At 52.1% G+C, this 12,229-nt stretch overlaps 1 protein-coding gene across 2 annotated transcripts in view; it reads right to left on the bottom strand.

The window, feature by feature from the left end:
• Window positions 1–9,458, bottom strand: part of CPT1A (carnitine palmitoyltransferase 1A) — a 63,649-nt gene extending 54,191 nt beyond the window's left edge. The window contains exon 1 of one of the 2 annotated variants that reach the window (XM_049712981.1): window positions 9,299–9,458. The gene's annotated coding sequence lies outside the window, so the exon portion shown is untranslated. Of the gene's footprint in view, window positions 1–8,859; window positions 9,001–9,298 lie in introns of those variants that run through there. The other variant, XM_049712982.1, reaches the window with a different exon arrangement.
• Between the last annotated feature and the right edge of the window lie 2,771 nt (window positions 9,459–12,229).

Raw genomic sequence — 12,229 nt, 5'->3', positions numbered from 1 at the left:
GGACACACCTGGGCGCTGCTGCCCGCCCAGCTGAACGTGGTGGCAACCATGCGATGGTGCCGCCTTAGAAACCAGGAGGGCCACTAAAGGAGGGAGTCAGTCACCAAGGTCTGTGCCAGAGCGCTTAAGCACCTTATGCTAATCCGCTCCAGGAAAAACACCGAGGTCCAGAATAAGACACTCGGGTTGAGAAGGACGACCTATTTATTGCAGTTTTTAAAAGTCACACTTCTGGTGTTGAATTACGCCGCTATTCCCGAGGCCCTCCCAAGCTCAGTCTCCCGGTCACCTCCTCTTTGGCCAGGCCCACTGGTCATGCCCTGTGGCCTGTGAACTCCGACTCAGAGCCGGGATGCCTCGCACCTTTCTCGATTTCCCTTTTCCTGCTTCACACCTAGCTTACAGCTCCCCTCGCCCAGGTGCCTGCCTCGGAATTCCTTTCCGGAAGCACAGGAATTCCACCAGTTACATTTAGCCATTTCAGCTGCACTTCCTGGCGAATGACCTTCACCTGTCAGTTATTCGTTTAATCTCCCGACATAAGCTGTAAATCTCCCCAGGACACGCATCCTTGTTGAATTCTCTGAACCAACCATGAGCCCACAGACATTCTCCAACAGTGAACGTGAAGTGAACAATCTGGGGGGGAAATGCTGCAACATCTCATTCAATTTTGGTAAGACGACCTTCGTTTTAACAGCCCACTGCCACCCTCTAACTCCCTGGCCAATAAATTGGTCTGTACTTTGTTTGTCAAATGTGTTCACGTTGCCGTCTTTCTCCACAACCTACTCCTTTTAACAAAAGCCTTTAACCTCAGAGGTCAGTGGCCTGCAAATCGTAACACTGGTCATGTTATCAAGAAGTCATCCATAAGGACTTCCCTGGTGGCGCAGTGGTTAAGAATCCACCTACCAATGCAGGGGACACGGGTTCGAGCCCTGGTCCAGGAAGATCCCACACGCCACGGACCAACTAAGCTTAGCGTGCGCCACAACTACTGAGCCCGCGTACCACAACTACTGAAGCCCACGCGCCAAGAGCCCGTGCTCCGTGCCACGAGAAGCCACCGCAATGAGAAGCCCGCGTACTTCAACGAAGAGCAGACCCCGCTCGCCGCAACTAGAGAATGCCCACACGCAGCAACGAAGACCCAATGCGGCCAACAGTAAATAAATAAATAAATAGATTAATTTTTAAAAAGTCATCCATAAGACATCCTGTTTCCCTCAAGGGCATCTGGCCTCCTTCAGAGCCGTTCTCCTCCACCGCCCCCCCCACGTTCTTCAACAGGCAGCAGGAAAGGAGGTGAAAGGTCACCCAATGGAAAGTACAGGGCCAGACTTCAAAACAGGCCTGGGGAAAATTGAGGTGTGAAAATCACCTCTATGATGTAAAACAAACAATAAAAACTGGCCATGTGACAGCAGGTTTCCAAGAAAACGGCCTTTACAGCATATAATAATATAATATATAATAAATTATGTGTTGTCAGAAGCCTTTCAAAACAGTCATGAAATTAACAGATAAGGAGAGAAGTAGGTAGTAGGTAGATAGATAGATAAGGCGTACAGATTAATTTTTGTGCTTTTAACAATGAAGATACAAAATATTCTTTCTACCAAAGTCTTTGGCATGTGCCAGCCAATGTGATCCGTATTGTACCTGCATTAACCCGTTTAATTCTGACTGGAACTCCAGGAATTGGTTACTCCTGCTATTCCCATCTACAAATGAGAAGACAGAGGCTTGGATGTCAAGAAACTTGCCCAAGGTCACAGCCAGCAAACAGCAGAGCGAGGAATCAGTCCCAGGTCCAGCTCCAAAACTCACTTTCTTACCTACCAAGTTAGGGGGTAAGTACTCCACACAAGGTTCTACTTAAGATTCCTGACGTTACAACACAGATATAAAATTAGGTCACTCTGTCGTAACCAAAATGATGTGACTGCAACCAGCAGTCAAACTACAGTAACTACAAATACAGCGGGTGCCAACTCTAAAATTATTCCCATGTTCCAGTATTTCCAGTATTCCCACTAAAATTGCACAGTTCACAGGCCCACAGAAGCGGACCCTGCCTTCTATTAAAATCCACCTCATCTAGAGGCAAACAGCTGAGCTGGAAATCCTCTGAGAAAAGGTCACCCACAGGAAGCGACAGCTTAGCGCAGCACGAGTGCCGGGCAGGGTCTCCAGGAGCACAGCCTGTATCCCTCATCAGAGTGAGGTTGGATGACACTTGCACTGCCACCCTTGGAAAACCTCCTGTGAGAAGCCAGTGCAGGCAAAGAATCTGCAGCACCATCTTTAGCGGGGGGCAGAGCAATTATCTTACCATCTACCACATATTCTTCTATGGGCCGGTAACCAACGCCTGGGAGGGTTCAGCTAACAAAGCTGATTCTGCCCTCCAGGACTGGCTCCAACTTGGGGAGACCGTGTTCCTGCCATACGTGACAACCAAGGTGGTACCCAGGTTTACCTCAGCACTGCCACCTGAAGCACATCAAGGAAAGTACCAGGAAGGTTCTGGAAAGGCTTCACCAGCCCAGGGGTTCATGTGTCTTCTCAGGTTCCTTTTTGCTCTTTAGTATATAGTATTCCTGCCATTTTGCTGTTAATGAGGGTGAGAGGTTAGATGCAGGCAAAAATCAGCAGTGACGGGAAGAAAAAATAAAAGGGCTCCTCTCCACTAGAGTGTGGGCACCCCACCTCTCTGCACACCACGGGCCAGTCCTTATTTCCTTGGAGACATGATCCTCTGTAATTGTGCTCTTGTGTTTGTTCAGCAAGTGTATACACAAACAAATACAAATTATTCTTTCCCTAATCTGAGGGAAGCATCTTAGAAGCAAGAACATGAGACTCAGAACTCACTTTAAATTTGGGGGAGGGCTTCGTGCACAGGCAAGGCGCAGGAACTTTCATTTATGAATGGCTACATCTTGAATTGATGACAGAGCACTGAATAGCCGCATTAATTAAACTGGCCGCACGGTTCATTTCTCGCAGTGAAGTATATCATAATAAACCGTTCACGTTTACAGGGTAAAGATGCTGAGTCAAGGCAGGTTAGAGGGGAAACCTGAATCATTATCCCTTTTTCTATGGCTCTCGAAAAACAACAGCTTCTGCCTACCGAGGTACTGTAAAAATAAAGCAAACTCAAATGTAACACTTATACGGTGCCGTATCAACAAGTAATGGTTAATCAGTTAAATACAGAGAAATGTGATTTCACCAAGAAAAAGAACTGGGGAAAGGTCATCGAGGGTCACATTTTTAGAAAGAAAATACAGAATGTCTTGGGGACTTCCCTGGTGGTCCAGTGGTTAAGACTCCACGCTTTCACTGCAGGGGGCGCAGGTTCCATCCGTGATCGGGAACTAAGATCCCGCATGCTGTGCTGAGCGGCCAAAAAAAAAGAAAGAAAATACAGAATGTCTTGGCAGGCGTAACCTGCCAATACAATTGTCTAACCCAATTACCTGCACTACCTCTTCAGGTGTTTTTCTCTGTACGCCCATCCAGAAGGACCCCCTCCAACCTGGCCAACATCAGGACAATGGCCTGAGCGAGAACGGCTGGGAGAGGCATGCGTCCACCCAAGAGAAGTCCCCGAACCTCTCCTCTCCACCAGGGTGTGGTTCCCTCAAACGTCCCTAAAACCTTGCGGTGGGTGCCCCGTATTTCCCACGCACGTGCTTCTTCTTTGCACCCAGAAGTACAGTTGAACTGGTCAAACCACACGTTACAATCTGGGGGCTGCAGAAGGCAGCCGTATCCATAAAACCCGACTGCGGGGCTTCCCTGGTGGCACAGTGGTTAAGAATCCGCCTGCCAACGCAGGGGACACGGGTTCGAGCCCTGGTCCGGGAAGATTCCCACATGCTGCGGAGCAACTAAGCCCGCGAGCCACAACTACTGAGCCTGCGTGCCACAACTACTGAGGCTGCACGCCTACTCCGTACTACTCCTGCCCGTACTCCGCAACAAGAGAAGCCACCGCAATGAGAAGCCCGCGTACAGCAACGAAGAGTAGCCCCTGCTCACTACAACTAGAGAAAAGCCCGCGTGCAGCCATGAAGACCCAATGCAGCCAAAAGAAAAAAAAGGCCTGCCTGCGGCCATGGTATTGTTTGCTGGAAGCTGTATTCATTTCACACCCTCAAAGCTACTCTCACACCTGGCCTCTTTTGGATCCTCAGAAAACCCCTGTGAGACAGGATGACAGCTGTCAGAGGCACCGCCTTAGAGATGAGGAAGTGGAAACCCAGAAACACACACAGCTGATTCAATGTCACATCCAGTGGGCCCTGGGCTGGGGGAGGTGCCAACACCCAGGCCCTCTGCCTGCACCGTGGTCTGGGAAGCAGCCTGTCAGCAGGAGGGGGCACACGTTTTGGAGAACACAGATCCGGGTTCAAATTCCAGGTCTGCCACTTAGACGTCTGTGTGGGGGGGGGGGGGCGGCTAGAGCACATGTCATCGCCATTCGTAAGATCTGTTTCCTGTCAAATAAAGTATGCACGCTACCCATAACTCACATTAGGTCTCCAATGCAGGAACATACTCTGTACCTTCCCAACTGCAGCCACAGGCCAGCAGCAGTCCTCCAAGAATGTGGATTTCCATCCTTCCTCTTCCCACTGCGTTTGATACCCCAGCGCAATGTCTTTGACATTTAACTTTCAGCAGCATTACTGTACTTCACTCTGCGCAACAGTGCCTGCTTGCAAAAGGAGAAAGAAACCAAAACTCCGTGCATTAAATCTTTTTAAGGGCACGGAGAGGCCGACACTTGGGAAAATCAGTGATACATGTATAATCTTATAAATGAAGTATTATTTCATAAAAAGCAACGTCCGAGTTACAGCATATGATGGCTTCTTAAAGGAAAGGTTATTTTGTGTTAGCTTTTTTTTTTACATCTTCATTGGAATATAATTGCTTTACAATGTTGTTACTTTCTGCTGTATAACAAAGTGAATCAACTATATGTATACGCATATCCCCATATCCCCTTCCCCTTGCGTCTCCCTCCCACCTTCCCTAGCCCACCCCTCTAGGTGGTCACAAAGCACGTAGCTGGGCTGATCTCCCCGTGCGATGCAGCTGCTTCCCACTAGCTATCTATTTTACATTTGGTAGTGTATATAGGTCCATGCCACTCTCTCACTTCATCCCAGCTTACCCTCCCACCCCCGTGTCCTTAAGTCCATTCTCTACATCTGCATCTTTATCCCTGCCTGCCCCTAGGTTCATCAGAACCATTTCTTTTTTTTTTTTTTAGATTCCACATATATGTGTTGGCGTTCAGTACTTGTTTTTCTCTTTCCGACTTCACTCTATGACAGATCTAGCTTTCAATACAAACTTGTCAGGGAACTAGATTCCGCATGCCGCAACTAAGACCCAGCACAGCCAAATAAATAAGTAAATATTAAAAAAAAAAAAGCCATTTAGGAAGCAGAATCTAGGATGACCCTCAGATTCCTGGGATGGGTGAGTGAACCACCACATGGAGTGTATGAACGATTCCTTTCCTTTTTACGTAGAGAACTCGGTGTCCAACAATTAGCCGATAAGCCTTGGTAAGCTGAGCGCAGCTACCCTATTTTCCAACCCTCCATAGTGGCCACTACCCTACTGTACGCCTGGAGAGGCACACCGCACTCGGCAGCACAATTGCTTTCAATTATTAACTTCCCTAAACATTCCTGGACATAAAAACAGCTCACATGCAAAAAAACTAAAGGACATTCCACTGAACTGAGGCTCTCAGTCACCTAATATTTGCTTGGGGTAAAAGGTGAAATTCACAAAACGCAGCAGAATATCAGAAATCAACAGGCAGAAAATATTCCTTGTGTTAAGTAACAGACATTTTTAAGAGCTTCCTTTAGATTATCCATATTTTTACCATGTCGTTAGGATGAACTGTTGAAGATTGGTAGTATTATTCATATATTGCCTATTTTTATGCAACATCTTTCAAAATATAATTATATAGATTATAAATATCATTGTGTACAAATATAATGCAAAGGAAACCCCCTCAAAAAGGCTATTTTACTTACATATCCATGAAAGTTTGGCCTCTGCTTCCCTACTTCTTCCCAATTCTGTATTTTATAAAGCATTGGTTTGTTTCTTTGGCAGTAGGATTTGATGTTGATGAAGCTGTGAGATGTCTCTAACAGATTTTTTTTAATGCCCTGTACAGCCTAGACTATTTCTACAGTTGTCAAGGAAACTTAATAGTGGTAGCTTCTGCGGAGGGGTACCGGGTGAGGAGGCCAGCTTTGTGCTGAATTCCCACCTGCACCCCCTTCATTTTGCACCGTGTGCCTGTAGTACTTATTTTTAAAACAGAAAAGTCCTCGCCGGAAAAGCTCGAGAGGGGCTCAAGCCATTCGAAGAAAGTAGAGGTCTCGTTAAAGTAAGAGGGAGAGTCTCCGAAACACACTTGAAACACACCAGCTTGAACAACAATTTTATTCTTAAAAGCAGCAATTTTTCCGGAATTCAAAGTGCAGGCGCCCACCGGTAACTGAACTGTCAGGTCTGCCAATAATAACCATGCAGAGTGACTAAACATTTTTTCCAACAAAGGAAAAAAATGCATTGGATCAAAGTGCAGAAGCAGCCCCGGGCCGGAGCGGGTAAGCGTTTCCGCCTCCCACCTTCCCACCGCCTTTAGACTCCACGCTGCAACTTTAATTGCTCGCTTGGAACGCGTCCTCACAGGCAATGCCAGCAGCTGCGGTCGGCGCGGCCCGCCCCTCCCCCCCCGGGCGTCACGTGACGGCTGAGAAAAGTAGGGGAAAGGTTACCGCGAGCCCCGCCCCCGGCCTGGCGCGCCCCGGGCGTTCAGATCCTGTTCCACCGGGCCGGCTCGGAGCCACGTTCCGGAGCGAGCTGGCGCGCGTCGGCGGCGCTGCCACTCCGGCAACAGCGGACGAAATGCAGCGCCTCTGGGTGGGAAGGCCGAGCCCTGCATGGTCAACTTTGGGGACAGTTAAGAGCTTGGTGTGCCCGAAAACAACCCACACCAGAAACGCTGCCCCGCGCCCCGGGAGCCCAGAGCGCCTCCGGAAGGGGCTCACCGCGCAGCCCAAGGAACAATTAACTGTGCTTCCATGAATGGGCACGCGGGGCCAGGGTTGCGTAAGCCCGGGCCCTCGCCCCAGGACTCCCCGGAGACCCAGGCTTGACCGCTCGGTGACCACGGGGGCTGTCTCTGGGGCCAAGGCCGGGCGGCAGCGACGCCAGCTTTCTTCCTTTCACCTCTGGGTTAGGCCGCTTGTTTTCAGTACAAACTCGAAAGGTTATTTCGGCCTGTGCATGACGCCAATTTCTGCCACTCTTGATACAAAGTATGTGCACTCCTTAAGATGGCTCTTTTTCTGATTCCAACAGCTGTTCAGATGGAGTTCAATGTGCAAGATCAGGTCTAGCCACACATCTTTGGAAGGAAACCGTTCATTTACATACGAAAAGCAGCCCCCGGGCACGCAGGGGCAGAACCACCCCAAACTCCAACGAGAATTTTGCATTCAGCTCCTATCACTTACAACTAAACACTCCCTCGCCTCAACGATAAGCATTATCATCAGCATTAATGTTCTCATTTATGCCACACTCACTAAGAGTCACCTTAAATAATTTGGAAAGGGGGGTGATTGCTTGCTGGCATAAAAAAATAAATTAAAAGACCGGTGTGTTCGGCCATTTTTTTATTCATTTGGTTTGTGGTTTAGAAGGAAATAAGCATGCTTGAATATCTGGAATGACCAGAAACCGGAAGCCTGTGTGAGAAAATGGTGTAACAAAATACACTTTTCAAAAGGTTAAACTGATTTTATTTGGTGACTTACAAAGTTAGCAGTTTCCTACTAAAATCTGCCCTTCAATATTTTAATATCACATGGAGCACAGAGGAAACCGAAAGCAGCTCCGAGTTGGGAATATTAAGTTCTGTATTCAACCTGATTTCTCGAGATTTTTAACTCTTGGAGTTAAAAAAGTAAGATCATCTTTGTTCCGTTCGGCTTTAACGCGAGTCAACCACCGATTTACACTATAAAGACACTGATCCACAGCCTTTCCAAAACGAAAGGAACTGTCTGCTCGCCCAGGGAGTTGGGGTTAGGGACTGCCGGAATAGGGGCCCCGGAGCCCGGGCTGCTCTACCGCCCTGACCGTGCCGTCCGGGCTCGCAGGCCAAGTTCGCCCAGGCCTGGTCACGTGAAGCGCCCACACACTCCCACCCCCTGCAAGGCAAGCTCCCCGGCCCGGCGCGACCTTGGGCAGGCTCTCCTCGCCCACCTGCCCTAGACCGCGCGCCGCATGGGGGGATGGAGGATGCTCGCAAGAGGGGACCCAGGCCTGGCGCCTCCATTCGCATCCACCTAGGGCGCTTGGACACCGCCTGGAGTCCCAGCGCCAAGGGCGTGTCCCCACGGCGGCGCTGCGGGGGCGGGAGCCTGGAGGGGGTCGGGAGCCTGGAGGGGGTCTGCGGCGCCCTGCTGAGTCCCTAGCGTCCCTCTGGCTCCCGCTTGGGCCGGCCCGCGACCCCGGGACGGCCCCCCAGACCCAATCCACTCTCAGAGGGGGAGGGGATGGGGCGAGATAAAGGAAGGATCCGCGGCGCCCTGCCATATCCCGAGGGCTCAGCATCCATCTCGCCGTCGCGTCCTTTCCACCGCCCTACCGCGGATCCCCAGACCCAATGCACTTCGGCGAGGGGAGTGGGATGCTGGCGAAAGGGAACCGGCAGTCCTGGGGTCCCCTGGCCGGGGGCATCCTGCCAAGTCCGGAGAGTCAAGCGTCCCTCCAGCTCCCATACAGTACCTGCTCGCAAGGCCGACCGATCCTCGGGCAGACCCCGAGACCCAATCAACCCACTCCTGGGAAGTGACGGTGAGATGGGAAGGGAAAGATAGCCGGTGGCCCTACTGGCCCCAGCCCGGAGGCGTCCTGCTAAGTCCGAAGGGTTGAGCATCCCTCCCGCAGCCACACCGGACCTGCCCGCATGCGGACCGACACTGACGCGGACGCCCTAGACCCAATCCACTGCGGGGTACGGGGAGTCCCGCCCCGCTCCGGTTTCGAGCTCTCTAAGAACCGCTGTCCCTCGGCGCCCCGACACAGGCGGCGGCCCCCCGCCCCCCTCCTCGGCCCGGGCCCTTGCAGTCCCCGTCCGCCCCTGGCCCTGGGCCCCGCCGCAGCCAGCCCCCGGCTCCCGCCAGCACCCCCCCCCCCGCGGCGCGCGGCCTTAGCCCGGCCTTACCGAGTCGGTGGACAGAGACGCGGCGACAGCCACAGCAGCAGCGGCGGCTGAGTGAGCGAGGCAGCGAGCGAGCGCCGGGCGGGAGGACTGCGGGCGAGGCTGAAGGCACCCGACGCCGCCCGCGGCCGATTGGCTGAGGCGCGAGGGGCTGTGCGGCGACTCCCGGCGCTCGGCGGGCCAAGGGCGGGACCTGGACGAACGGGGCGGGGCATCAGCAGGAGCGGGGCGCCCTGAGGAGCGGGTCGGGCGAGGAAACTGAGGCTCGCAGGGGTGCAGGCCACCTCCGCCTCTGCCAGCTTGATGCCTAGGACGAGATTTCTCGCCCTGCGAGCCTCAGTTTCCTCATCTGAAAAATGGGCCAACTCATTAGGGCCATGCCCGTACAAGCGCTTAGCACAGTGACTAGCTCAAGCTCGCCCTTTATAGGCATTGCCCCGTATAATCCTCACGGCACCCCTATAAATAGCTGATCCTAGCCCGGGTCAGAGAAGGGATCACTAAACTGCCCACAATCACACTAAGAAGGTGGATTCGACATTGGGCCCGGGTATGATTTCAGAGCCCACACTCCACATTGGACTTTATCCCGGGAGTGACAGCTGATAGGATCTTGAGGCAGCGTGGCTCGCGACACCGACACGGTAATGCCTATTCCAGTGACCTTTCTGAGCCCCCTCTTCATTTAACTGGGATAAAAATTGCTCCCTTGCTGGGCTTTGGTAAGATTTAGTAAACTATTCAGGTAAGATTTAGTAAACTATTCAGTAGCTGCCACCTGCAGCTACTTCGCGGGGTGGAGGTCCGCGCTTCCCGCGGCGTGAGCAGCCCCTTCCCTATCTCTGCCGAAAATGCTTCCCAGGCCCCAGCGGGTGGTCCCGCATACAGCAGGTGCTCCGTAAAATAACCAGTTCTATGAACAAAGACCGGGCTTTCCTAAAAGTCCGCCGCTCCTCTGGGCGGCGAAAACTCCCTGCTGGCCTCTGTCTTTCCAGATGGGTTTCAAAGAGAAAATGAAAGTCCTGTCTAGTTCCGCACCCCCCTCCGCCCCCAGTGCACTGCTGGCGCACACTCTCCAGGCTGTTTTGAATGAAGTCATAGGATAAGTGCAGTTTGTAACACCCCTTTGATTTCACTTGGCTTATGTCGTGGACGGGATCCCCTGTCGAGGCACAGAGATGACCGAGGATTTGACGGTATGTAACGCGCCCCGTGGACACTTAGGCCCCTTTGCACCGCAGCAGGCACAAATGAAGCTGTGTGGGCCGTCAATGTGCATCTTTGAGCGCCTGCATCTCTCGGTAGATCGCTAGAAGCGAAGCAGCCAGGTCAAGGGGCACGTGAGACACCTTGGTGACATTTTGGTGCTACTCGCCGAGCTGCCCTCTGGAAAAGCGTCCACCACCCCCCGCCCCTGCCTCCCCGGTTGTGGGAGTGCGGCCTGGTCTCCAGGAGATCACCACCGCTGGCTGTCAGTCCTAAAGTGTGTGGGGGGGTATCTCTCCTTATTTTCATTCGCATTTCTTTGAAGTTAGACGTCGGAGATTTCATTCCCCTGCTGGCTCCTGTCTGGCCCGCGAGCGATCCCAGGCCCCGAACCCCGAAGATCTCGTGGCCCAAGAGGGCAGGTGGTCTGGGCCAAGGCACACTTGCCCGAGGCTCGGCTGCACCGCACCTACCCTGGCTCCTCCAGCATCACCTGCGCGCCTCTACCAGCCTGTGGACCTTCCTGGGTTGTGCCTCCCAAGTTGGACTGTCGCTCTACCCCATATGCCCTTCCCTCCTCTTCCTGGAACCCCAGCTGTCTGCAGGTCCCCGCCCCAAGGTCACTTTCTCCTTCCCTCCTTGCCCCGTCGTGCGCCCGGCGTCCGTCTGTTCCCAGGGCTCTGTGGCCTTGGTGGTGCACCCCTCCCTGCGCGCTGCCTCAGTGTCACCTGCAGGCCGGGAGGGGCAGGGGCAGGGACCGCGGTCGCCTCCGCTTTCACCTGTGCTCCAGAGGCTGGACTCTCTCCGGGGACGATAATGAGCCCACGCCTGCTGGCGACTCCAGCTGAGCGGTGGAGGCCTCATTCCCTTCTTGAGCTCTGTTCCTTGGGACTGCAGCTCCCCGGGGTGGCTATTAATAAAGAACTGAGGAACTAGGTCCCTGGGGAGCTCCGGCCTGGTTGGATCCTGAGTTCCCTTGGGGCCAAAAATATCCCAGAGTCTGCCTCAGAAAGTAATCTTTCTTAAGCTCTGTTTTTTTGAAATTCTTCCCGGATTTGATTGGAACACACTGTAGCAGCCGCCTATTGTGGCCATAAAGAACACTTCTTTTAAAAAATGCGTGTAATGTTTTTATTATTACTCGGATATTGAACTAGTCCCTCTTTTTTTCTGATTTCTTTAAAGCAAACCCAGAAATCTTGTCGTTTTGTCCACAAGTTCTTGAGTAGGAATCGCTAAAAAAAAGATAAAGGTCCTTTTAAATAAAAAACAGAATGGCAATGCCATTGTCCAACCTAAAATAGAGAAACAATTGTAATACAAAACTTGTAAAGCCTTCTGGGCCTGTGAAGAGCACAGCTGAGTCCCACCCACCCTTGCCAGCCTCATTTCTTGCTGGCAACTCCCAGCAGGTTCTGGTCCAAAAGTGTGTGAGACTTTTTGGAACTCAGTTTCTATTTCCCATAGGAAACAATTTTATAATCGCAGAGTTCCGCACTTCTGAACTTGGACCTTGAGCCCCATTGGCAGTGAGTAAATAGTAGCAATTCCACATCAGGGAGGTGACAATGTTTGCTCTGCCAGCATCACTGGGATCTGGTGAGGACAAAATGAGATAATGCAGATGCAAGCAAAGGACGAAGGCGGCTAGACCATGTGCCAGTGAAAGGACCTCAGAGTGACAACGGATTCTTAATTGAATGGGCTTGGCCTATGACCCAGTAATCC

The sequence above is a fragment of the Orcinus orca genome, chromosome 8 (genome assembly GCF_937001465.1).
Source record: "Orcinus orca chromosome 8, mOrcOrc1.1, whole genome shotgun sequence".
Classification (NCBI taxonomy): Eukaryota; Metazoa; Chordata; class Mammalia; order Artiodactyla; family Delphinidae; genus Orcinus; species Orcinus orca.
The sequence above is the reverse complement of the archived record's forward strand: the minus strand, read 5'-3'. Positions and strand labels throughout refer to the sequence as shown.